This window comes from Haematobia irritans, chromosome 4 (genome assembly GCF_050003625.1).
Source record: "Haematobia irritans isolate KBUSLIRL chromosome 4, ASM5000362v1, whole genome shotgun sequence".
Taxonomy (NCBI): Eukaryota; Metazoa; Arthropoda; class Insecta; order Diptera; family Muscidae; genus Haematobia; species Haematobia irritans.
The window spans coordinates 112,504,898-112,531,096 of record NC_134400.1 but is presented as its reverse complement, the minus strand read 5'-3'; positions in this window follow the sequence as shown (position 1 = coordinate 112,531,096).

Sequence of the window (26,199 nt, the reverse complement as noted above, 5' to 3'; positions counted from 1 at the left end):
TAAAGACTAACTCAAAAAAAAAATTTTTTTCTTGCTAATTGCATTTTTCCTCACATCTTTCTCACTTCCACGAAGTTTTTTAGTTCTCAACACCTTTTTCTGTAATACAAACAATGTAGAAGAAATTATACAATTTTATAAATTTTTTTTACCTTTCGCCTGGACGGAGAATCGAACCGCGGACCATGCAATTTGTAAGCCAACACACTATCCAGTGAGCTATGTAGCCGTTATTGTCATCAATAAGTTATATTTATATAGAATAGCTTGCGGCACCCACGAGCCGATTAAACAAAGTTTATTTAACAGAAAAATACATTTAGTTGGGCACCGTGGAGCAGTGGTTGCTATGTCCGACTTGCATGCCAAGGGTTGTGGGTTCGATCCCTGCTTCGACCAAAGTTTTTTTTCTTTTTTTTACATATATTCCAGATATGGTCGGAAGATTCCGAAAAAAATTTTCAACATTACATTCTACTATATTAAGTTTTTACTATGAACTTTAAAATGTGTCTTATTAAATTCCTAAAGTCAGAAAAGAACAGTGTTTGAGATAAACGAAAAGGACTGTGTTTTTGGTTCAAAAATAACTCTTTTTATTGAAAAAATAAAAATTTTGAAACAAACGATTTTTTTGGTGATAAAAGTGTATACTTTTCGAAGCAATTCAAAAAACTCTAACAAAAGAAAAACGTTTTCGGTACACGTTTTCCAAACGTTTTTTTTCTTTGCGTGTAAGATTTCATTAAGCTGTGGAAAATTTCGACAAAAATATCAAAAAAATTAACTATTAGCAAATAAGTTTTATGCAATAAAAATAAGTTAAATTTAGCGTTAGTTTAACTACGAATTTTTTTATTGTGTTTACAAAGATTATTTTAACTTAATTTATTACAATTTTGTTGAATTTTATATCCAACTAAGTGGATAGTGGATGCAAGTATAATAGCATTTCTGGATAGATCGAACAGAGAATCATATGCGAAGTTGACTATTATCTAAATATTTATTTAAACCCTTTGTTGCGAATTGGCAACACTTACAAACAGGTAGTTTTGTGTAAGAAGCGTCAGTCAAAACAAATAACAAAACAGCTAAAACAAAATATTAAAGACTTGTAATTGTATTTCTCTCCCTATTTTCCGTCTTCACTCAGTTCTCGTTCACTCTCCGCCTAACTACTTAAGATACTCATTTATATATGTAAATGTTAGCTTGACTATCTCATAGATTCACAGATAATGCTGAAGATACCTAGTTGGTCATAGTTGGGTTGTTGCTTGCTCCCTTGCTCATATTCGACGACCACACTATAGTTGCGAACAAAGTGGTCTCAACTAAACAGTTTGCATTTAGACGTAAAAGAAAACGGTTCGTTTGAATTCGACTCGATAGCTGCGGTGGTTGGAATATTGCGCGGGCAATATTTTTTTGACAAAACCAAAACAAAAAGTGGAAGTGAAAAAAGAAAAATAAATTCCAATTAAGATAGTTGTGTTTTTCTGCAAAACACAACTAAAATACTTCATCTGGTCACAAAAATGTAGGTGCTATTTGAAATTGAAGAAAAGAAAACTCAATATAATAGATATTAAAATATTGATTTAAAAATTTTGAAAAATTTTTGTTATATGGTAAAATATCGTACACTATAAAAATAAAAACCGACAACTCTTATTCAAATAACATGGATGGAATTAAAATAGCAAGTGTTAAATAGATTTATATCGTTCGATTTAGTTGCCACATTAACATAAATTTGTCTGAAATCTCATAAAAATCGCGTTATTCACGGCTTGCCTTATTAATGATCAACGATTTGAATTCTAAAAATTCAATGAACAGGGTCTTTCTTCGGAATATTAGGTTTTTAACATTTTTTACCATATGATGATGTGAGGTGTTATGAGAGAAAAAAAAAGCGAAATATTCTACAACATTCCAAGTCAAAAAAAAAACATTTTGATTAATTTTTGTTTTATTTGAAATTATTCTTTGTTAGATGAAATGAAAATAAACTGGAATATGGAGTAAAGTAAAAATTAAAATTTAAATTTATATAAACTTAATATAGTATTTAAAATAAGAAAAAAAATGAAATGAAGTAAAGTTAACAAATTCGTATATTTGATTTTGTTTAAAAAAAATGGAGGATATATCGATGCCCTCATTCCAGAGTACGCTAAGTCGACTTAGCATGTTTTGAAGAAGTTCGCTATTTTTTATTCGGATTGATGTGAATTGTATCCTGTCAAAAGTTTGAATTTATTGGACATTTCTATCAAAAGTTATGGTTAATATTGTACTTAGCCTGTGTTTAAAGTTTTAAAAAATGTCCAATCCAAAAAGGGCAAAAAACTTTGTTCGGTCTAAAGTGGTCTAAGTCATTTTTAGCCATGTTCTATTATCACTATTTTGAGTTCGTACATACTAAAAAACAATTTATAAAAAATATGATTTTGAGAACAAAAATAAAGAAATTTCTATCTTATACGGGTTTTGAGAAATTTCGAAAAACAAAACTTGTTTCTTGTTTCCTGTAAAATTCAATTTTTAGACTTAGCGCACTTTGGAATGTAGACATCAATATGTGGTACAGGTTTGTATATGTAAACAGGCTAGAAGTTAATCGTTTTGGAGTGAGTGGAAATTATTCCAGGTGTACTTTTTAACTGCAATTCACTAAATTACACCCTCTCATATTAGAAAAAATTAACTTTAAATAAAGAAGAAAATCATTGGCGACAAATCATGACCATTTTAACCATGTCATTGAGCTTAACATAGAATCGGGCAGCACTCAGTGATAAGAGAGAAGTTCAACACTGTGGTATCGCAAATGAACTGAATGAATTGAGTCTGGAATATTGGGCTGCCACTATACTTAACCTAACCATTCTCATTCCAACTATTGTTGGGAATTGTATGAAAATCTTCTTCTGCCTTATTTAATATTGAACTTATGTGCACGGTCATTGAACTTTATACCCACAGTTAATTCATAAAATGTTTGAGACATTCTTAAAACAAGGGTTGTGGAAAATTTCGAAAAAAAAAATAAAATTTAAGTACAAAAAAATATTTTTTTCTATGAAAATAAGTTAAAATTAGCGTTTGTTTATCTTCGGGCTTTTTTCGGTTCATAAAAATTAATAGATTATAGTTACATTTTGCCAAATGCTTATTTTAATGATATGAACTAAAAAATGAGAAAAAACGTTTTATACCAATGAAGTACACAATTTTACTAAATTCAAAATTCACACAAAATAGCTCATATTTTTCTAAAATGTGTGTGAGTGAATTTTACATAAATTGTGTTTGTAAGTTTCTAATATGAGTAAATTTTATTTAAATTCCTCGTATTGCCCTAAAGATGTTAAAAAATTTTAATTCCAATTTTCTTCAAAATATGGAATTTTCTTCAACAATAGAACAAAACGTATAGTTTGAATTAATTTTTTTCTTCCATCTTACAAGATGTATTAATTTATTTGTATCATATTGCAATTACTAAAATATTTTGTGTTTAAAATTTCTAAAATAAACCTAATTTTTTCGGTAAATGGTTTACTTTTTTATACCCTCCACCAGGGCTGTGGAGTCGAGCCAATTTTGCTCGACTCCGACTCCGGGTAATATAACTAAATCTCATTTTAATACCACTAATTTGTAGTTCTATTGTGGGGGTACCGTAAGTGGATCGATATAAAGTATCGTATTTATTTATGTGTGCAAAAAAAAGTCTTAATTCCACATTAGATGCCCATTGAACTCTATATTTCAAATTTAGGGCAATGTTTAATAAATAAAATAATGATATAAATACCCATCATAATATGAGAAGATACCAATAGTATATGTATTTGTGGACCAAAATTATTGATACTATCTCAAATCCTTTAAATTTGTTGCGAGCTATATAAAGGTTTATATTCCCATATGCATGAATTTGAATCTGAATCGATTTAGACAAAATTGTATATACTTCTACAAAATCTATGTACTTAAAATTTAAATCTAACGTTATGGGACGTAACACAATTTTAACAAAAAATAAAAATGCAACGAAAGACTAAAGTCGGGTGGGCCGATTATAATATACTCTGCACAAGTTTGTATTTAGATCTACATTGTGCTAAAATCTCAAGTCAGACTTCTACAAAATCTCGGTCAATATTTGGGAAATATTTGTAATTGTTTAGACAATTTCGCAAAAATGCATTTATGATTCATTCATTGAAAAGTTTTAAAATTTGAGTAATTTCTACAAGTTTTCGACTTAGCAGTGAGTATCAGTGAGCATACAATTTTGGAAAAATTTTTGTCTAGTAAATAAAATTTTTACAAAATTTTCTATAGAAATAAAATTTTGGCCAAATATATAGAAATAAAATTTTGAATAAAATTTTTATAGAAATAAAATTTTGCAAAATTATATAAATAAAAGTTTGAAAAAATTATCAATAGAAATACAAAAAAAAAATTGTGTAGCAAACAAAATTTTGCAAAATTTTCTATAGAAATAAAATTTTGCAAAATATTCTATAGAAACAAAATTTTGACTAAATTTTATATAGAAAAAAATATTTCTATAGTAATAAAATTTTGAATACACTTTTTATCGCAGTGAGTATCAGTGAGCATCAGTAAGAAAAAAAATTGAGAAAATTTGCTATAGAAATAAAATTTGACAATTTTTATACCCTTCACCACTACTGTGGTACAGGGTATAATAAGTTTGTGCATTTGTATGTAACGCCAAGAAGGAGTAATCATAGACCAACCTTTTAGTATACGGACCGGCTTAGAATTAAATTCTGAGTCAATTTAGCGATGTCCGTCTGTCTGTCTGTTGGTGTATTTTTGTGTTCAAAGCACAGCTCGCAGTTTTAGTCCGATTGTCCTAAAATTTGTTACAGGGTCCTGTTTCGGCTCAAAGACGATCCCTATTGATTTTGGAAAAAATCGGTTCAGATTTAGATATAGCTGCCATATATATTTTACACCGATCTGGTCATAATTGGCGTGTATATCAACCGATCTTCCTCAAATTCCGTACATCCAAATATTTTATGAGTCTCGAAAAACTTGCAAAATATCAGCCAAATTGGTTCAGATTTAGATATATCTCCCATATATAGCTTTCGCCCGATTTACACTCATATGACCACAGAGGCCAATTTTTTGCTCTGATTTAGTTGAAATTTTGCACAGGGAGTAGAATTAGCATTGTAGCTATGCGTGCCAAATTTGGTTGAAATCGGTTCAGATTTAGATATATCTCCCATATATAGCTTTCGCCCGATTTACACTCATATGACCACAGATGCCAATTTTTAACTCCGATTTAGTTGAAATTTTGCACAGGGAGTAAAATTAGCATTGTAGCTATGCGTGCCAAATTTGGTTGACATCGGTTCAGATTTAGATATAGCTCCCATATATATGTTTTTCTGATTTCGACAAAAATGGTCAAAATACCAACATTTTCCTTTTAAATCGCCACTGCTTAGTCGAAAAGTTGTAAAAATGACTCTAATTTTCCTAAACTTCTAATACATATATATCGAGCGATAAATCATAAATAAACTTTTGGGAAGTTTCCTTAAAATTGCTTCAGATTTAAATGTTTCCCATATTTTTTTACTAAAATTGTGTTCCACCCTAGTGCATTAGCCAACTTAAATTTTGAGTCTATAGATTTTGTAAAAGTCTATCAAATTCTGTCCAAATCAAGTGATATTTAAATGTATGTATTTGGGACAAACCTTTATATATAGCCCCCAACACATTTGACGGATGTGATATGGTATCGAAAATTAAGATCTACAAAGTGGTGCAGGGTATAATATAGTCGGCCCCGCCCGACTTTAGACTTTCCTTACTTGTTTCTTATAGAAATAAGATTTTGAAAGAATATCAATAAAAATACAATTTTAGAAAATTTTTTGTGTAGTAAATAAAATTCTGCAAAATATTCTACAGAAACAAAATTTTGACTAAATTTTCTATAGAAATAAAATTTTGACAAAATTTTCTATAGAAATAAAATTTTGACCAAATTTTCTAATAAAAAAGCTATTACTATAAAATTTTGGCAAAATTTCCTATAGAAATAAAATTTTGACCAAATTTTCTAATAAAAAAATTTTTTACTATAAAATTTTGACAAAATTTTCTCTAGAAATAAAATTTTGACTTAAATAAAAATAAAATTATGAATAGAAATAAAATTTTGAATTTTTTTTTGTGTAAAAAAACAAAATTTTGCAAAATTTTCCATAGAATAAAATTTTGCAAAATATTCTATAGAAACAAAATTTTGACTCAATTTTCTATAGAAATAAAATTTTGACTAAATTTTCTATAGAAAAAAATATTTCTATAGTAATAAAATTTTGAATAAATGTTTTATAGAAATAAAATTTTGACAAAATTTGCTATAAAAATAAAATTTTGACAAAATTTTTGATAGAAATAACATTTTGACAAAATTTTCTATAAAAAACAACTTTGAAACCATTTTCTGCCAATATTCCACATATGTATATGGCCTTAAAATAAAATTAAAAAAAAAACAAGTATAAACGGCCGTAAGTTCGGCCAGGCCGAAGCTTATGTACCCTCCACCATGGATTGCGTAGAAACTTCTACTGAATGATGGCAAGGTATCTTAAAACTTCCTAACACCGTAATATATACCACAAAGTCCATACGTGGTATACACATGTTTCGATAGTCATATTCGTAACACATGGATGTGGACCAATTTTTGCATGGTTGTTAGATACCATATACTAACACCATGTACCAAATTTCAGCCGGATCGGATTTCACCACGACCCAGAATATATATACTTTATGGGATCTTAGAGCAATATTTCGATGTGTTACAAGCGGAATGACAAAGTTAATATACCCCCATCCTATGGTGGAGGGTATAAAAATACTTTCGATTGTTCGAAATATTTCATATAAATTGATATGGACATTAAAATGGATCGATCCAGCCCATCTGCTAGTCTAACATTCTAGGAAACATAAAAAGATAGCCGTAATTGGATGTTGATTTTGATTTACAATCATGCTGTACATTGATCGAATAAATAACGCAATGGAAACTAATTTGCGTAAAAACTTGCTTAGTTACGAAAATGTGAAATGTTTTAAAAAATTGGTTTAGCCGGAGTCGGAGTCGACCAAAATTTTTATGACTCCGACTCCAGCAAAATCTTCAGACTCCAACTCCAAGACTCCGGCTCCACAGCCCTGTCCTCCACCATGGATTGCGTAGAAACTTCTACTGAAGTCTGTCATCCACAATCGAATTACTTGGGTTGCGGTAACACTTGCCGATGGCAAGGTATCTTAAAACTTCCTAACACCGTCTTCTGCAAGGTAGTCCATACGTGGTATATATTAAACTAAACAAGTATATACGGCCGTAAGTTCGGCCAGGCCGAAGCTTATGTACCCTCCATCATGGATTGCGTAGAAACGTCATCTAAACACTGCCATCCACAATCGAATTACTTAAGTTGCGGTAACGCTTGCCGATGGCAAGGTATCTTAAAATCTCCTAACACCATCTTCTAAATTGTATGTAAGTCCATACGTGGTATATATTATATCAAAAAAGATCGATCCAATACGTATATAATTCAGTTTGACAAAGTAGACATAAAATTTTGACAAAATTTTCTACAGAAATAAAATTTTAACAAAATTTTCTATAGAAATAAAATTTTCACAAAATTTTCTATAGAAATAAACTTTTGACAAAATTTTCTATAGAAATAAAATCTTGGTAGGTTATTTTTGGCTCGAGTGGCAACCATGATTATGAACCAAAGAAAATTTGAACAAAATTTTCTATAGAAATAAAATTTTTATATTACATGTTAGCCTGATACCGAAACAGGCAATTGACGTCCAAATGCATTATATCTAATTATACAATTATTATTCGAGCTTTATGGACAGATATAGATTAAGGAACATGGTTAATAGAGCCATTGAAAAGAAAACGCCAGATACAAATCTATACACGCCTGGACTGTACATGTTTCGGTTCGGGCGAATGAACCTTTCCACAGCCTTTAGTATAGATCTGGCTGGGAGAGATAACTCAATTTTGGGCCCTTTATGCTAACTCCTTATGGAGAAAACATTTGGGAAATTTCCTCTTACAAATTGAATCATCTTTTCTCCCACTGTACATCATCTTTTCATATAACTTACAAGTCCCTTAATCTTATTTTTATTTCGTTTTGTTACATAGTAATGCAACAACACGAAATTTATTTTTAGAAAGCTAATTTGTTAGAATTCACCTAAGTGGTGAACAGTCGAACAATGCTTATTGTTTCTACAGTCAACTACAACATATGACAATTAACAGAAACTGGTTTCCAGGATACAACAACAATTCTAACGCGTACATTAGTCGTGTTTTTCCTAGTTTTACGACGGGCTCATCGTTGCTTATTATATTACATGTTAGCCTGATACCGAAACAGGCAATTGAGGTCCAAATGCATTATATCTAATTATACAATTATTATTCGAGCTTTATGGACAGATATAGATTAAGGAACATGGTTAATAGAGCCATTGAAAAGAAAACGCCAGATATAAATCTATACACGCCTGGACTGTACATGTTTCGGTTCGGGCGAATGAACCTTTCCACAGCCTTTAGTATAGATCTGGCTGGGAGAGATAACTCAATTTTGGGCCCTTTATGCTAACTCCTTATGGAGAAAACATTTGGGAAATTTCCTCTTACAAATTGAATCATCTTTTCTCCCACTGTACATCATCTTTTCATATAACTTACAAGTCCCTTAATCTTAGGACTAGGAAAAACACGACTAATGTACGCGTTAGAATTGTTGTTGTATCCTGGAAACCAGTTTCTGTTAATTGTCATATGTTGTAGTTGACTGTAGAAACAATAAGCATTGTTCGACTGTTCACCACTTAGGTGAATTCTAACAAATTAGCTTTCTAAAAATAAATTTCGTGTTGTTGCATTACTATGTAACAAAACGAAATAAAAATAAGATTAAGGGACTTGTAAGTTATATGAAAAGATGATGTACAGTGGGAGAAAAGATGATTCAATTTGTAAGAGGAAATTTCCCAAATGTTTTCTCCATAAGGAGTTAGCATAAAGGGCCCAAAATTGAGTTATCTCTCCCAGCCAGATCTATACTAAAGGCTGTGGAAAGGTTCATTCGCCCGAACCGAAACATGTACAGTCCAGGCGTGTATAGATTTGTATCTGGCGTTTTCTTTTCAATGGCTCTATTAACCATGTTCCTTAATCTATATCTGTCCATAAAGCTCGAATAATAATTGTATAATTAGAAATAAAATTTTGATAAAATTTTCTATAGAAATAAAATTTTGACAATGATGAAAATTTTATTATGAAGCGAATAAAATTTTAACAAAATTTTCTCTAGAAATAAAATTTTGACAAAATTTTCTATAGAAATAAAATTTTGGTAGATTTTTTTTGGCTCTAGTGGCAACCATGATTATGAACCGATATGGACCAATTTTTGTGTGATTGGACCAATTTTGGTATGGTTGTTAGCGACCATATACTAACACCACGTGCCTAATTTGAACCGGATCGGATGAATTTTGCTCCTCCAAGAGGCTCCGGAGGTCAAATCTGGAGAATGTTTTATATGGGGGCTATATATAATTATGGACCGATATGGACCAATTCTGGCACGGTTGTTAAAGATCATATACTAACACCATGTTCCACATTACAACCGGATTGGATGAAATTTGCTTCTCTTGGAGACTTCGCAGGCCAAATCTGGGGATCGGTTTATATGGGGGCTATATATAATTATGAACGGATGTGGACCAATTTTTGCATGGTTGTTAGAGACCATATACCAATATCATGTACCAAATTTCAGGCGGATCGGATGAAATTTGCTTCTCTTTGAGGCTTCGCAAGCCAAATCTGGAGATCGGTTTGTATGGGCGCCATATATAATTATGGACCGATGTGGACCAATTTTTGCACGGTTGTTAGATACCATATACCAATACCATGTACCAAATTTCAGCCGGATCGGATGCAATTTGCTCCTCTTTGAGGCTTCGCAAGCCAAATCTGGAGATCGGTTTATATGGGGGCTATATATAATTATGGACCGATGTGAACCAATTTTTGCATGGTTGTTAGAGACCATATACCAACACTATGTACCAAATTTCAGCCGGATCGGATGAAATTTGCTTCTCTTTTAGGCTCCGCAAGCCAAATCTGGGGATCGGTTTATATGGGGGCTATATATAATTATGGACCGATGTGGACCAATTTTTGCATGGTTGTTAGAGACCATATACCAACACCATATACCAAATTTCAGCCCGATCGGATGAAATATGCTTCTGTTAGAGGCTCCACAAGCCAAATCTGAGGGTCCTTTTGTATGGTGGCTATACGTAAAAGTGGACCGATATGGCCCATTTTCAATACCATCCGACCTACATCGATAACAACTACTTGTGCCAAGTTTCAAGTCGATAGCTTGTTTCGTTCGGAAGTTGGCGTGATTTCAACAGACGGACGGACGGACGGACATGCTTAGATCGACTAAGAATTTCACCACGAATTCGATGTGTTACAAGAACACATCGAAACCGTTTGTAACACATCGAAGAATTTCGATGTGTTACAAACGGAATGACAAAGTTAATATACCCCCATCCTATGATGGAGGGTATAAAAAGGCCGATTACGAGTAAATATGTATATAATTAAGTTTGACAAAATTTTCTATAGAAATAAAATTTTGACAAAAGTTTCTACAGAAATAAAATTTTGACAAAATAAAATTTTGACAAGATAACATTTAAGAGAAGACCGATATGGACCAATTTTTGCATGGTTGTTCAAGAACATATAGCAACCAGAGATGGTCTGTATCAAACATTTTAAGGTTTGCGACTGTCGCAAAGTTGTAAACGTCGTAAACGTCACATACACGTCGTAAATGTAGAAATAGTAGCAAACGTCGCAAACTCCAAATACTGCAGACCCTTCAGATAGGTAGCGAATGATATCCAAAATTACGATATATGCGAAGAAGTTTCAATTCTCAGGAATGTTCATAAGATTATTAGCGAGTTCAAAAAACTTGAGAATATAGTTATTTCAATTGGAATCTCGAAGCCAAAATTACTATAAAATACTCGATGGTGCAGTAAACGTGGCGGTCGGTACTCGCTCATAATTAACCTTTCACAAATTACTGCAGAAACTGGAAGGAAGGAAAACTACTTAAGTCTTATAAAAGAGAATTGCTGTTTAGAGAAAATTTTATAAAATCACTTTTTGGCTTATTGGAGCCAATTTCCATACTAATTAAAATTTTTCAAAATTGTAGCTAGTCATTCGTTGATACAGCTAAAGCTTGGACCACGAAAACCAAGAATAGTTTGAAGTTGTGAATGAGAGATGTAAATCTAATAGAGTTTTGAATAAATACAATATAAAACATTTTTTTCATACCTTTTATCGGGGAGCTCAACTAAATTAAATTAAAAAATATTCACAATTTCTTTAATTCCAAATTAGGTTTTCTACACTAGGTTTACGACTTTTGCGACATACGTATTATACCGTCGTAAACGTATGTCGCAAAAGTCACAGTTTGCGACAGGCAAACCCTGATAGCAACACCATGTACCAACTTGCAACCGGATCAGATGAATCTTCTCTAAGAGGCTCTTCTCTAAGAGGCTCCGGAGTTCAAATCTGGGGATCGGTTTATATGGGGGCTATATATAATTATGGACCGATATGGACCAATCTTTGCATGGTTGTTGAAATTTACTTCGCTTAGAGGATCCGCAAACCAAATCTGGGGATCGGTTTATATGGGGGCTATACGTTATTATGGACCGATATGGACCAATTTTTGCATGGTTGCTAGAGACCATATACTTACACCATGTACCATATTTCAGCCAGATCGGATGAAATATGGTACTCTTAGAGGCTCCGCAAGCCAAATCTGGGGTCCGTTTATATGGGGGCTATACGTAAAAGTGGAGCGATATGGCCCATTTGCAATACCATCCGACCTACATCAATAACAACTACTTGTGCCAAGTTTCAAGTCGATAGCTTGTTTCGTTCGGAAGTTAGCGTGATTTCAACAGACGGACGGACAGACATGCTTAGATCGACTCAGAATTTCACCACGACCATGAATATATATACTTTATGGGGTCTTAGAACAATATTTCGATGTGTTACAAACGGAATGGCGAAGTTAATATACCTATCCTATGGTGGAGGGTATAAAAATAGGTAAATTTTTTCAATTACACTTCCCTTTTTTGTGTTCACATAAAAACACGTGCCACTTCTGAATAAATATATTAACACAAAGCACAATAATTCCGTATTCTCCATCCATTCTGAGCAACAATCAACACACGACTTACACGCAAAATGAAAATCGTGTGTACCTGCTCATGTCTTTATAAAATTCTTTTCGCTGCAAAAAAGTTTAAAAACCAAATGGTCGCGAAAAACATGTACATGGTCTCTATGGTCATGTAATGGTTCTAGACATAACTATACGTAATTTATAAAAATACTTTTTTCCCTGCAAAAAAGTCAAAAAATTGAATGGTTAGGTACATGGCAATGTAATGATTTCAAATTTTATCATTTAAATGATAGAACATGTTTGCGGCGTTTGAGAACTATTTAAATGCTTATTGCCAGCAAACATTTTTCTCGGCCAAAAAATTCGTTTCACAAAAACAAAATACGTGGTTTTCGCGACAATACGTGCTCTACATAAGCATTAATGGATGCGGCAACCATGTCCAAACATGTTTTTTTTCTGTGCGTGATTATTAAAGCCAAGTAGACTTTAGTCAAACAAAATTTTCTTCCATGTAAAGAAACCCAGTCGAATCACTTAATTATAAGAAAGAAACGAATTCATTGAAAAGTATATCTACTTTTTAACAGGGAAAAACACTTTGTAAAGATGAGTACTATGTTCGGTTTTTTCACCAAAACACTGAATTAAAAGTACAAAAATATTTATGAAGACTATTATATTTTTATCAAGTCTTATCAAATAATGGATGGAAAAGATCCAATGAATTGATTGATAATCATTTTATATTTCTAAATTAATTAATTAAGAATAGTAACCGTGAAAAAAGCTGGTTTTCAGCTTGAAAACCGAACATAGTACTCAGCTTATCAGAGAAATTCGTCTTCTATGCTACGGACGGATTTGTAGTATTTTTTATTTTGCAGTAGCATTTATTATTTTGCAAGAAGAAAACTATTTTCTATCAAATTTCAAAAATATTCTACATTGACAGTTCATTTTATTGTTTACATGTCTACAAAAGCATTTTGATCTATTGCATTCAAACGTAAAGTTTTTCTTGAAGGAATTCAAGCGTGATAGTGTGATTGCTTTATATTTCGATGGAAACTACAAGTGGATATCGTTATACCCTACAGCATCTCGCATCACTGCTCGTCGCCGTGATACTGGCAGTGTTGCACCACGTCTGAAAAGTGGAACCACGTCTGAAAAGTGGAAAATATTCCGAAAGGTGAAGGCAAGAAAATTTGCTTCAGAGCTGAAATAACATGAGAACGGATGCAACACATATTGAAAAATGAGCTTGTATTAAAGCCATTGAAGTTCCTAAAAGTGCAGGAGATCACCAATGTCGGCCGTTTGAAGGCCATAGTTCGTACCAAACTTAGCCAACTTAAAACAATCTAAACAGATTCGAAAATTTGATTTCCGACATTTTTCTGCTTTTGAATTATACAATTAAAAAATATACAGTTTGTCAAGAAAGTGTTTTGACAATGGGTTAAAAATAATGTTTTGTTCCAAAATTAAATATAATGAAATTTTAAAAAAAAATTTTTATTATGTATTTTGCAAAGTATACATACGTACACAGAATTAAAAATTTTATAAAATATTTAATATTTCAATTATTTCTAGAATTTGAAATAGTTGGCAATGTCAAAAGACTTTCTTGACATACTGTATATAAAATTAAAAAAAAATATGCCCATTGGATTATTATTATCCTAATTATATGGGAACCATTTTTTACACTGGCAACATTTATAATAGATCAATGTGCATTCAATCTCATTGCCACCAGTTTTAGTTAGGCATAAATAACAAGAAAACAAGTATAAACGGCCGTAAGTTCGACCAGGCCGAATCTTATGTACCCTCCACCATATATTATATATTAAACAAAAAAAGGTCGATTAAATACTATATAATTCAGTTTGACAAAATTTTCTATAGAAATAAAATGTTGACAAAATTTTCTATAGAAATAAAATGTTGACAAAATTTTCTATAGAAATAAAATTTTTACATAATTTTCTATAGAAATAAAATTTTGACAAAAATTTCTATAGTAATAAAATTTTGACAACATTTTCTATAGAAATAAAATTTTAACACAATTTTCTATCGAAATAAAATGTTGACAAAATTTTCTATAGTAATAAAATTTTGACAAAATTGTCTATAGAAATAAAATTTTGCTAGATTATTTTTGGGGATCGGCTATATATAACTATAGACGGCTATGGACCAATTTTGGCATGGTTGTTAGCGGCCATATACTGCACAATGTACAAAATTTCACCACGTACCAAATCTTAACCGGATCCGATGAATTTTGGTCCTCTAAGTGCTCCGGAGGTCAAATCTGGGATTGGTTTAAATGGGGGTTATATAATTAAGACCAGCATGGACCAATTTTTGCATGGTTGTTAGAGACCATATACTAACACCACGTACCAAATTTCAACCGGATTGGGTGAATTTTGCTCTTCCAAGGGGCTCCGGAGGTCGAATCTGGGGATCGGTTTATATGGGGGCTATATATAATTATGGACTGATATGAACCAATTCATGCATGGTTGTTAGAGGCCTCGCAAGCCAAATCGAGGGATCGATTTTTATGGGGGCTATATATAATTATTGACCGATGTGGACCAATTTTTGCATGTGGACCAAGAAAAAAATAAGTAATAATCGCCTATACATGCAAACACATAAATTGTATTTGTACATTTGTGTATTATTAACAATACGATCTTGACAATGAATATCGAAATTCCACAATTATTATACACAAGCAAAGAAGATGAATCGAAAAGTCTTACCTAATAACTGACATCAGCACAGCGAAGAGGGTGAAGAATAATCAAAAATGGACAGAAAATACAAATACAAAAAAACTATTTTTTGTTTATAAACAAAAATATTTAATTGGTTTAAATACGGTACGAAACCGGTTTAAAACAGTCTATCTACTGTATAACACACAGCAGTATTACGATAAATATGTTATACTGTTATACCGTTGAATTGTCTATTGTCAATCTTTTTAACTCAATCACTCATTTACTCTCTCTTATTCTCTTTATTTTGGTTTTTCACTGATGAGAGTTCAAATTGAAACTACCTCCAGAAATAACTCACAACAGGTGTTAATTACCAAGAAATGTTGAAATAAAATGAAATAAACAAACTTCTAAACCGATACATGTACTTATTATGTACATATTTCGCACATTTGCCAAAAACTATGGGTATGGATCTTGGGTTTGTTTATGAAATTCAAGTTTTTCATATCCGATCCAACAATGGGAGTAAAGGGAATAATACCGTTTTGCTATTTTATATCAGCTGATACGAGTACAAAAAGAAATTATCGTGACTGGAATTTGTAATTATGGCTTGCGAAGGAGAACATTATTTTTATTTTTTTTTAGTTTATTAACTACAATAAGAAAATTGGAGAAAAAAAACTAAATTACAAATAAAAGTAATGGCATTTTATAGCACAATGTTGCGAGAAAAATTTTAGTTTGAAGGCAACCCTTCAATCGGGCCCCATATAGCGGAAACAGTCTGTACCAGTGTCGCCAGGTTGGGGGTTTCCTCCCCAAATTAGACCTTATAAAGTGGAGTAATTCTCAACCAAATTTAGAACAATTCTGGCATAAATTTTGAGAAAAAATATGAGTTAAATATTCATAAAATTATTGGTATTTTTTAAATTGATATAATTGATGTATTATTAAACCCAAAGAAACATTACTTCCCTCAGGGAAAAAATTTTAGACAAACGGAATTTTGTTTTGTTATAAAGCATTTTTTTAAAAAGCAAATAAACCCAAATTTGTGACAAGTGGTGTAAAGATTTATCTAATGATTTTTAGTTACTTCATAAGAAATTTTTTTAATATCAAAAGAAAAGTTATTTTGTCTAAAATTGCGTTTCTCAGAAAAAAAGTTCTTTTCAGTATATATATTTGTGTTAAATTTATTTTTTTAGTAAAGTGTATCACTACAGGATTTGTAAGCGATATTTGGGACCCCTTTTTGTACTAAAGGGTGATTTGTTAAGAGCTTGATAACTTTTTTTTTAAAAAAAACGCATAAAATTTGCAAAATCTCATCGGTTCTTTATTTGAAACGTTAGATTGGTCCATGACATTTACTTTTTGAAGATAATTTCATTTAAATGTTGACCGCGGCTGCGTCTTAGGTGGTCCATTCGGAAAGTCCAATTTTGGGCAACTTTTTCGAGCATTTCGGCCGGAATAGCCCGAATTTCTTCGGAAATGTTGTCTTCCAAAGCTGGAATAGTTGCTGGCTTATTTCTGTAGACTTTAGACTTGACGTAGCCCCACAAAAAATAGTCTAAAGGCGTCAAATCGCATGATCTTGGTGGCCAACTTACCGGTCCATTTCTTGAGATGAATTGTTCTCCGAAGTTTTCCCTCAAAATGGCCATAGAATCGCGAGCTGTGTAGCATGTAGCGCCATCTTGTTGAAACCACATGTCAACCAAGTTCAGTTCTTCCATTTTTGGCAACAAAAAGTTTGTTAGCATCGAACGATAGCGATCGCCATTCACCGTAACGTTGCGTCCAACAGCATCTTTGAAAAAATACGGTCCAATGATTCCACCAGCGTACAAACCACACCAAACAGTGCATTTTTCGGGATGCATGGGCAGTTCTTGAACGGCTTCTGGTTGCTCTTCACTCCAAATGCGGCAATTTTGCTTATTTACGTAGCCATTCAACCAGAAATGAGCCTCATCGCTGAACAAAATTTGTCGATAAAAAAGCGGATTTTCTGCCAACTTTTCTAGGGCCCATTCACTGAAAATTCGACGTTGTGGCTCGTTAGTAAGTCTATTCATGATGAAATGTCAAAGCATACTGAGCATCTTTCTCTTTGACACCATGTCTGAAATCCCACGTGATCTGTCAAATACTAATGCATGAAAATCCTAACCTCAAAAGAATCACCCTTTATTTATATTCTGAATTTTTATGGAGGTTTTTAAAAAAAGTCTAGACAAAATTTCGATGGACACTAAATTAATTAATTAACCTGCGAAATTGATGAGAAAACTTTATCTGTATATGTATCTTACATGTTAAAAAATTAAAATTATTGCAAGTAAGCCAAGATCAGGGCGGCCAGGGAAGGTCATCGTTTGGAGAAGGGAATTGTACGAACTGTGAATAAATCTCTCAAAAATATTACGTTTGTAATTGATGGGAATCTTAAACTAATAACATTCAAAAATGGGGACGCTAATGCCAACTTAGCTTTATTTTAGATCATGAAAATCTTAAACTACTGATGGCACCGTAAAAATTGCCTTAAACGCAATGGATTTTATACACTAAAAAAAAAGTTCACTTAGATCCAATGATTTTGACCTTCCATTAAGGATTTTGGTATTGATTCCGAGTAAAAGATGCGACTTCTTTATAATAAAGAATTTTTTAGCGACCTATCTGGCTTAAAAATCTAGGACCAATAACATTAAAATTATGATATAGATCTCATTTATCAAAATTTCATTCTCTTTTCGCCGTTTATTAATAAAGGTACTCACGTACAAACAAATGTCAGTTTAAAATCCAAGTTATAACGGATACTTCAAAGTAAGAAACGTTTTCTTAATTCCAAAAAAAAAAAAAAAACTTTAAACCAAAGACGCTAAATCCTCAAAATAAGTCTTAGCCTATATTTGAAGCGTTTATAACTTAAATCTTACGATTCAATTTTGTCCTTAATTTTTATACCCTCCATCATAAGATGGGGGTATATTAACTTTGTCATTCCGTTTGTAACACATCGAAATATTGCTCTAAGACCCCATAAAGTATATATATTCTGGGTCGTGGTGAAATTCTGAGTCGATCTAAGCATGTCCGTCCGTCCGTCCGTCCGTCTGTTGAAATCACGCTAACTTCCGAACGAAACAAGCTATCGACTTGAAACTTGGCACAAGTAGTTGTTATCGATGTAGGTCGGATGGTATTGAAAATGGGCCATATCGGTCCACTTTTACGTATAGCCCCCATATAAAGGGACCCTCAGATTTGGCTTGTGGAGCCTCTAACAGAAGCATATTTCATCCGATCCGGCTGAAATTTGGTATATGGAGTTGGTATATGGTTTCTAACAACCATGCAAAAACTGGTCCACATCGGTCCATAATTATATATAGCCCCCATATAAACCGATCCCCAGATTTGGCTTGCGGAGCCTAAAAGAGAAGCAAATTTCATCCGATCCGGCTGAAATTTGGTACATCGTGTTGGTATATGGTCTCAAACAACCGTGCAAAAATTGGTTCACATCGGTCCATAATTATATATAGCCCCCATATAAACCGATCCCCAGATTTGGCTTGCCGAGCCTCAAAGAGAAGAAAATTTCATCCGATCCGGCTGAAATTTGGTATATGGTCTCTAACAACCATGCAAAAATTGGTCCATATCGGTCCATAATTATATATAGCCCCCATATAAACCGATCCCCAGATTTGGCTTGTGGAGCCTCTAAGAGAAGCATATTTCATCCGATCCGGCTGAATTTTGGTACATGGTGTTGGTATATGGTCTCTAACAATCATGCAAAAATTGGTCCACATCGGTCCATAATTATATATAGCCCCGATATAAACTGATCTCCAGTTTTGGCTTGCGGAGCCTAAAAGAGAAGCAAATTTCATCCGATCCGGCTGAAATTTGGTACATGATGTTGGTATATGGTCTCTAACAACCATGCACAAATTGGTCCACATCGGTCCATAATTATATATAGACCCCATATAAACCGATCTCCAAATTTGGCTTGCGAAGCCTCAAAGAGAAGCAAATTGCATCCGATCCGGCTGAAATTTGGTACATGGTATTGGTATATGGTCTCTAACAACCGTGCAAAAATTGGTCCACATCGGTCCATAATTATATATAGCGCCCATATAAACCGATCCCCAGATTTGGGTTGCGGAGCCTCAAAGAGAAGCAAATTTTATCCGATCCGCCTGAAATTTGGTACATGATATTGGAATATGGTCTCTAACAACCATGCAAAAATTGGTCCACATCGGTTCATAATTATATATAGCCCCCATATAAACCAGATTTGGCTTGCGAAGTCTCCAAGAGAAGCAAATTTCATCCAATCCGGTTGTAATTTGGAACATGGTGTTAGTATATGATCTTTAACAACCGTGGCAGAATTGGTCCATATCGGTCCATTATTATATATAGCCCCCATATAAAACGTTCTCCAGATTTGACCTCCGGAGCCTCTTGGAGGAGCAAAATTCATCCGATCCGGTTCAAATTAGGAACGTGGTGTTAGTATATGGTCGCTAACAACCATACCAAAATTGGTCCAATCACACAAAAATTGGTCCATATCGGTTCATAATCATGGTTGCCACTAGAGCCAAAAATAATCTACCAAAATTTTATTTCTATAGAAAATTTTGTCAAAATTTTATTTCTAGAGAAAATTTTGTTAAAATTTTATTCGGTTCATAATAAAATTTTCATCATTGTCAGAATTTTATTTCTATAGAAAATTTTGTCAAAATTTTTATTTCTATAGAAAATTTTGTGAAAATTTTATTTCTATAGAAAATTTTGTTAAAATTTTATTTCTGTAGAAAATTTTGTAAAAATTTTATGTCTTTTGTCAAACTGAATTATATACGTATTGGATTGATCTTTTTTGATTTAATATATACCACGTATGGACTTACATACAATTTAGAAGATGGTGTTAGGAGGTTTTAAGATACCTTGCTATCGGCAAGCGTTACCGCAACTTAAGTAATTCGATTCTGGATGGCAGTGTTTAGAAGAAGTTTCTACGCAATCCATGATGGAGGGTACATAAGCTTCGGCCTGGCCGAACTTACGGCCGTATATACTAGTTTTTTTTTTAATTTCTAAAATTTCCTAAAATATAGGTTGCGTAATCTTTAATATCACGTAAATATTTTTTTCAGTGTACCCTCCACAATAGGATGGGGTATACTATTTTTGCCATTCCGTTTGTAACGCATCGTAACATTTGTGGATCGTGGTGAAATTCTGAGTCGTTCTAGTGATGTCCGTCTGTTGAAATTGGAGGAGCAAAGTATATCGGTTCATAATTATATGTGAACTCTACTATATACACCGATCAAGAACATGAGAAAGAGAGTCTAATATGGATATTTCATCTGCCTTATCACAACCTACACTGAAAAAAACAGTGAACCCACCAGAAGAAAACTTTTGGTTAATTTTACAAAATTTTGAATATGTTTAGAAAATTTAACTAAACAGTATTAGCAAACGCTGGCAGCACACCGATATCACAAAAATAAGTAAATATTTTTCGACAAATTCAAGAAACTTTATTAGACATAATTAATTTTCACTTGTTAAAGAACATTTTGTAGTTTGAAGAAAAAATTGGAGTTCAAAATTGCAGAAATGTCTTTAGTTACATACAAAGTTCATGATGGACGCATTTGTAGTTAAAGTTACAAATTTAAAGAAAGAAAGAACTATTTTGTGAGAAATACGAATTTAGCAAATCTTTATGCTAAATTTTGGGTATAATTTTCCGGTTTTTTAGTTAATTTAACAAATGTACCCAAAAAATTATTAGAGCAAAGGAAATTTTCTCCAAACATAACAATTCCATGAACAAAAAATGTTAAATTGGCTTTAGTGAAATAGATAGTTCACTTTTTTTTGAGTGTAACTAGGTCGATTGTGGTTGACAGTCTTTAGAAGGCCTTTGTACACTCAAAGAAGATATTTCTTTTTTCCGGAACGAAATTTCAACAAGTTAACAAAATATATGGTACACTGAAAAAACAGTGAACCCTCCAGTAAAGAAAATTTTAGTTAGTTTTAGAAAAAGTATATAAATTTTAGAAAATTTTAACTAAACTGTATTAGAAACGCAGATATTACGCTGATTTCACAAAACTAAGTAAATAATTTTCGATAAATTCAAGAAAATTTATTAGACATAATTCATTTTTTTCACTTGTTAAAGAAAATTTCGAAGTTTGAAGGAAAAATTTGGTGTTAAAAATTGCAAAAATGTCTTTAGTACCATAGGAATTTATGATGGGCTCATTACTGGTACAATTTAGAAATTTTAAGAAATTCTGAACTATTTTGTGGGAGATCCGAATTTAGTTAATCTTTATGCTTCATTTGTGTATAATTTTTATACCCTCCATCATAGGTCATTCCGTTTGTAACACATCGAAATATTGCTCTAAGACCCCATAAAGTATATATATTCTGGGTCGTGGTGAAATTCTGAGTCGATCTGAGCATGTCCGTTCGTCCGTCCGTCTGTTGAAATCACGCCAACTTCCGAACGAAACAAGCTATCGACTTGAAACTTGGCACAAGTAGTTGTTATTGATGTAGGTCGGATGGTTTTGAAAATGGGCCATATCGGTCCACTCTTACGTATAGCCCCCATATAAACGGACTCCCAAATTTGGCTTGCGAATCCTCTAAGAGAAGCAAATTTCATCCATTCCGGCTGAAATTTGGTACATGGTGTTAGTATATGGTCTCTAACAACTATGCAAAAATTGGTCCACATCGGTCCATAATTATATATAGCCCCCATATAAACCGATCACCAGATTTGACCTCCGGAGCCTCTTGGAAGACCAAAATTCATCTGATTCAGTTCAAATTTGGTACGTGGGGTTAATATATCTCCTCAAACACCCATGAAAAAATTGGTCGAAATCGGTCCATAATTATATATAGCGCCCATATAAACCGATCCCCAGATTTGGGTTGCGGAGCCTCAAAGAGAAGCAAATTTCATCCGATCCGTCTGAAATTTGGTACATGATATTGTTATATGGTCTCTAATAACCATGCAAAAATTGGTCCACATCGGTTCATAATTATATATAGCCCCCATATAAGCCGATCCCCAGATTTGACCTCCGGAGCCCCTTGGAGGAGCAAATTTCATCCAATGCTGTTGAAATTTGGTACGTGGTGTTTATATATGGCTTATAATATCCATGCCAAAATTGGTCCATATCGGTCCATAATTATATATAGCCCCCCCATAAACCGATCCGGAGCCCTTTGGAAGAGCAAAATTCATCCGATTCGAATAAAATTTGGTACGTGAAGTTAGTATATGGTATCCAACAACCATGCAGGAATTGGTTCATATCAGTCCATAATTATATATAGGCCCCATATAAACCGATCCCCAGATTTGACCTCCGCTGCCTTTTGGAGAAACAAAATTCATCCGATCTGGTTGAAATTTGGTACGTGGTGGTAGTATATGATATTTAACAACTATGCCAAAAGTGGTCCATATCAGTCCATAATCATATATAGCCCCCATATAAACCGATCCCGAGATTTGGTTTTGGAGCCTCTTGGAGGAGCAAATTTCATCCGAAATTTGGTACTTTGTGCTAATATATGGCCGTTAACAACCATGCCTAACTAGGTCCATATCGGTCAATAGTTATATATATAGCCATCAGATACATCGATCCCCAATCACACAAAAATTGGTCCATATCAAGTTCATAATTGTATATAGCCCCCCATATAAGAGACCCCAATATTATAAATCTGGCTCTCTACCTATTGTCTAATATATACCACGTAAGGACTAACTCACAATTTAGAAAACGATGTTAAGAAGTTTTAAGATACCACAACTCTAGTAATTCGATTGTGGATGACAGTTTTCGTAGAAGTTTCTACGAAATCCATGGTGGAGGGTACATAAGATTCGGCCTGGCCGAACTTGCGGCCGTATATACTTGTTTCCTCTATTTTAGTTATTTTAACTAACTTACGCAAAAAAAATATTAACGTGATGGAAACTTTATTAAAACGTAATAATTCCATGAACTAAAATAAAATTAAATCAGCTTTAGTGAAATATAGGGTTCACTTTTTTTGAGTGTAGGCTCTAAAATAATATTCTATTATTATGAAATATAAAGGTAACAACTAGTTTTTATTCTTCCACTGTGTTGTATAGGAAAAGGGTGTCAGGTTAATGAACGACGGACAATTGTTACTAAATATATGTCCATAAAAACATTTGCAAACTTCATTTGGTCTTGAGACCCAGATTAAATGTAGCCAAACATACATACATACAAACAAATACTGTATGTATGTCCTACTTACTTATTGTCAAAGTGAGCAGCTTCGCACTTAAATGGAGGTGACCAAGAATATTGGAACTTGGTAATGCTATTAGTTGCATTTTGGTGTTACATTCCATTGAACCTTGTGAGCTTATGAAAGAATATATATAGAATTGGTAAATAATTATTTAATAAAGAGAACTTTATAAACAAATTAATACGTATATCCTATAGATTTATAGGGATTATATTATGGTATGGATCTATATGAACCAAAATGGTAGAATCTAGAAATGATAGCAAAATTAAGTTGCTTGCAATACATATCAGCCATACTGTATATACGATTGAAAGTTCGGCCAGACCGAATCTTATATACCATCCACCATAGATTGCTTATAAAGTTCTACTAAAGACTGTCATCCACAATCGGCTTTTGGTAACAGTTGCCGATGGCAAGGTATCACAAAAATGCATAACATTGTCTTCTAAATATGGATTAAATACCAGTGTAAGTCACTTTCGTTCTTGATCTTAATTTTTGTTCATATATAATGTTGAAACGATACACTCGAAACAAAGTTTACTTGGATCCAAAGATTTTGACCTTCCCTTAAGGATTTTGGTATTGATTCCGATCCAAAGATGCGGCTTCTTTAAAATAAAGAAATTTTTTAGCGACCTATCTGTCTTTAAATTTAGGACCAATAACATTAAAATTATGATGCAGATCTCATTTATCAAATTTTCATTCTCTTTTCGCCGCTTATTAATAAAGGTACTCACGTACAAACAAATTTCAGTTTAAAAATCCAAATTATAACGGATACTTCAAAGTATGAAACGTTTTCTTAATTCAAAAAAAAAAAAAACCAAAGACGCTAAATCCTCAAAATAAGTCTTAGTCAATATTTGAAGCGTTTATATCTTAAATCTTACGATTCAATATTTAAGAACAAATTCTTTACATCAAAAATGTGTTTCTTTACTTTAAGGAAAATTTGCCCTAGTTCAAAGACGGAGGACGCAAATTTACAAAATTTGTGTCATAAATTTAATGAAAACAATTTTTGAAACAAATATTATAAACTTTATTTTAATTAAAATTTCATTATTTTAAAGAAATTTGTCCTTACTATTTTGTAAATTTCGCATCCTAAAATGTAGGTTGCGTGATCTTTAATATCACGTAAATATTTTTTTTAATTGTATGGAAATGTACATGTGATCGAATGAAATTTGTTCCTCCATGAGACTCAAGAAGTTAAATCTGGCTTAGAAGTTCACTACAATCTAGAATATATATACTGTATGGGGTTTGGATCAATATTTTGATGTTTTAAAAACGGGCTGACAAATTTAGTATATCCCTATCTTATGGCGAACGGTATATAAACTGTTGCAACTGTGCGGGGTGAGGTTTATGGTCCGGCGGGGTCATTGGACCTTACTTTCTCGAACAGTTGGTTATGCAAACTTGCATGAGAGTGGCCGTGAAGAAAATTACACATTAAATTCAATGTCAAAATAAATCCTCTAATTTGAGATTGATGAAATTTGGAATAGATTTTCTTTTTATTGCTGTTTCTGAATCACATCATAGTACACCACCAGTCGTTGATATTTGTGCATATTGTCGACTTGTATATGCTTCCCACAAACATATTTTACTAACCTTTATTTTCTTCTCCTCTGGTCGTGTTAATGAACTTTATGCGAATTATGTTTTGAGCTGAATTTGGCAGAAAAAACATCATTAAAAAACAGCCTTTTAAAATATGAACTCACGTGATAGAACAACACATTTGTAAAACGCATGACCTATATCAAGTCCGTTGACTTCAAAACCACATGAAATTTTTTACAACCTCAAAGTGTGCAACTAACATATTATTATGAATTAGGTAGATAATCAACCTTTCATTATAGCAAAAATCTTTTCTAATGTCATGACAGAGCAAGAGAACGAAATGTAGGTGGCGCACGCACGTAGGTTATTTGCACCTCATACTAAATACATTTTTGAATAATTTACTATTGATTGTTTAAAGAGTGTAAGTAATCGCTTTGTTTTACTGAGGGGACGGGCACGTTATTTTCCAAACTGGTGCCAGAAATTCCTATTGACACATGTAAATTGAGTGTAAATAACATTTCCCACTTTAATTGTGGTGAATGTTACAATTAAATAAAATCTAGCGGAACTAATGTCCATTCAACATGAAAACAAAGTGCTAATAATAGTGAGCAAATAAATAAATAAAACAAATGTCCAAGTTAATATAAATACCATGTAGTAAAGGGTGAGGGAATTTTCTATTAGTTTCTAATATAATATGGACAGATGAGCCACCGTTTTGCAATGTCATGTCTGCAATGCATACAAATGTTAATGGATATGATCTAGTTTTATCCACACAACATTTTCTCTGAGTGGTGGGTTCTTACCAAAAAACAAAAGACATTACTGAGATAAATTTTGAAGCGTTTAGCCTTGATCGTGTTCACCATATGATATGGAAGGTTGGGCTTGGTACCGCATAGTAATTCTCGTACTTAGTCGTTTGATATTTGGACAGAGAGGACATTTCTTCTTAGTCCGATTATTTTTATAAGCATAACATAGTTCTTCTA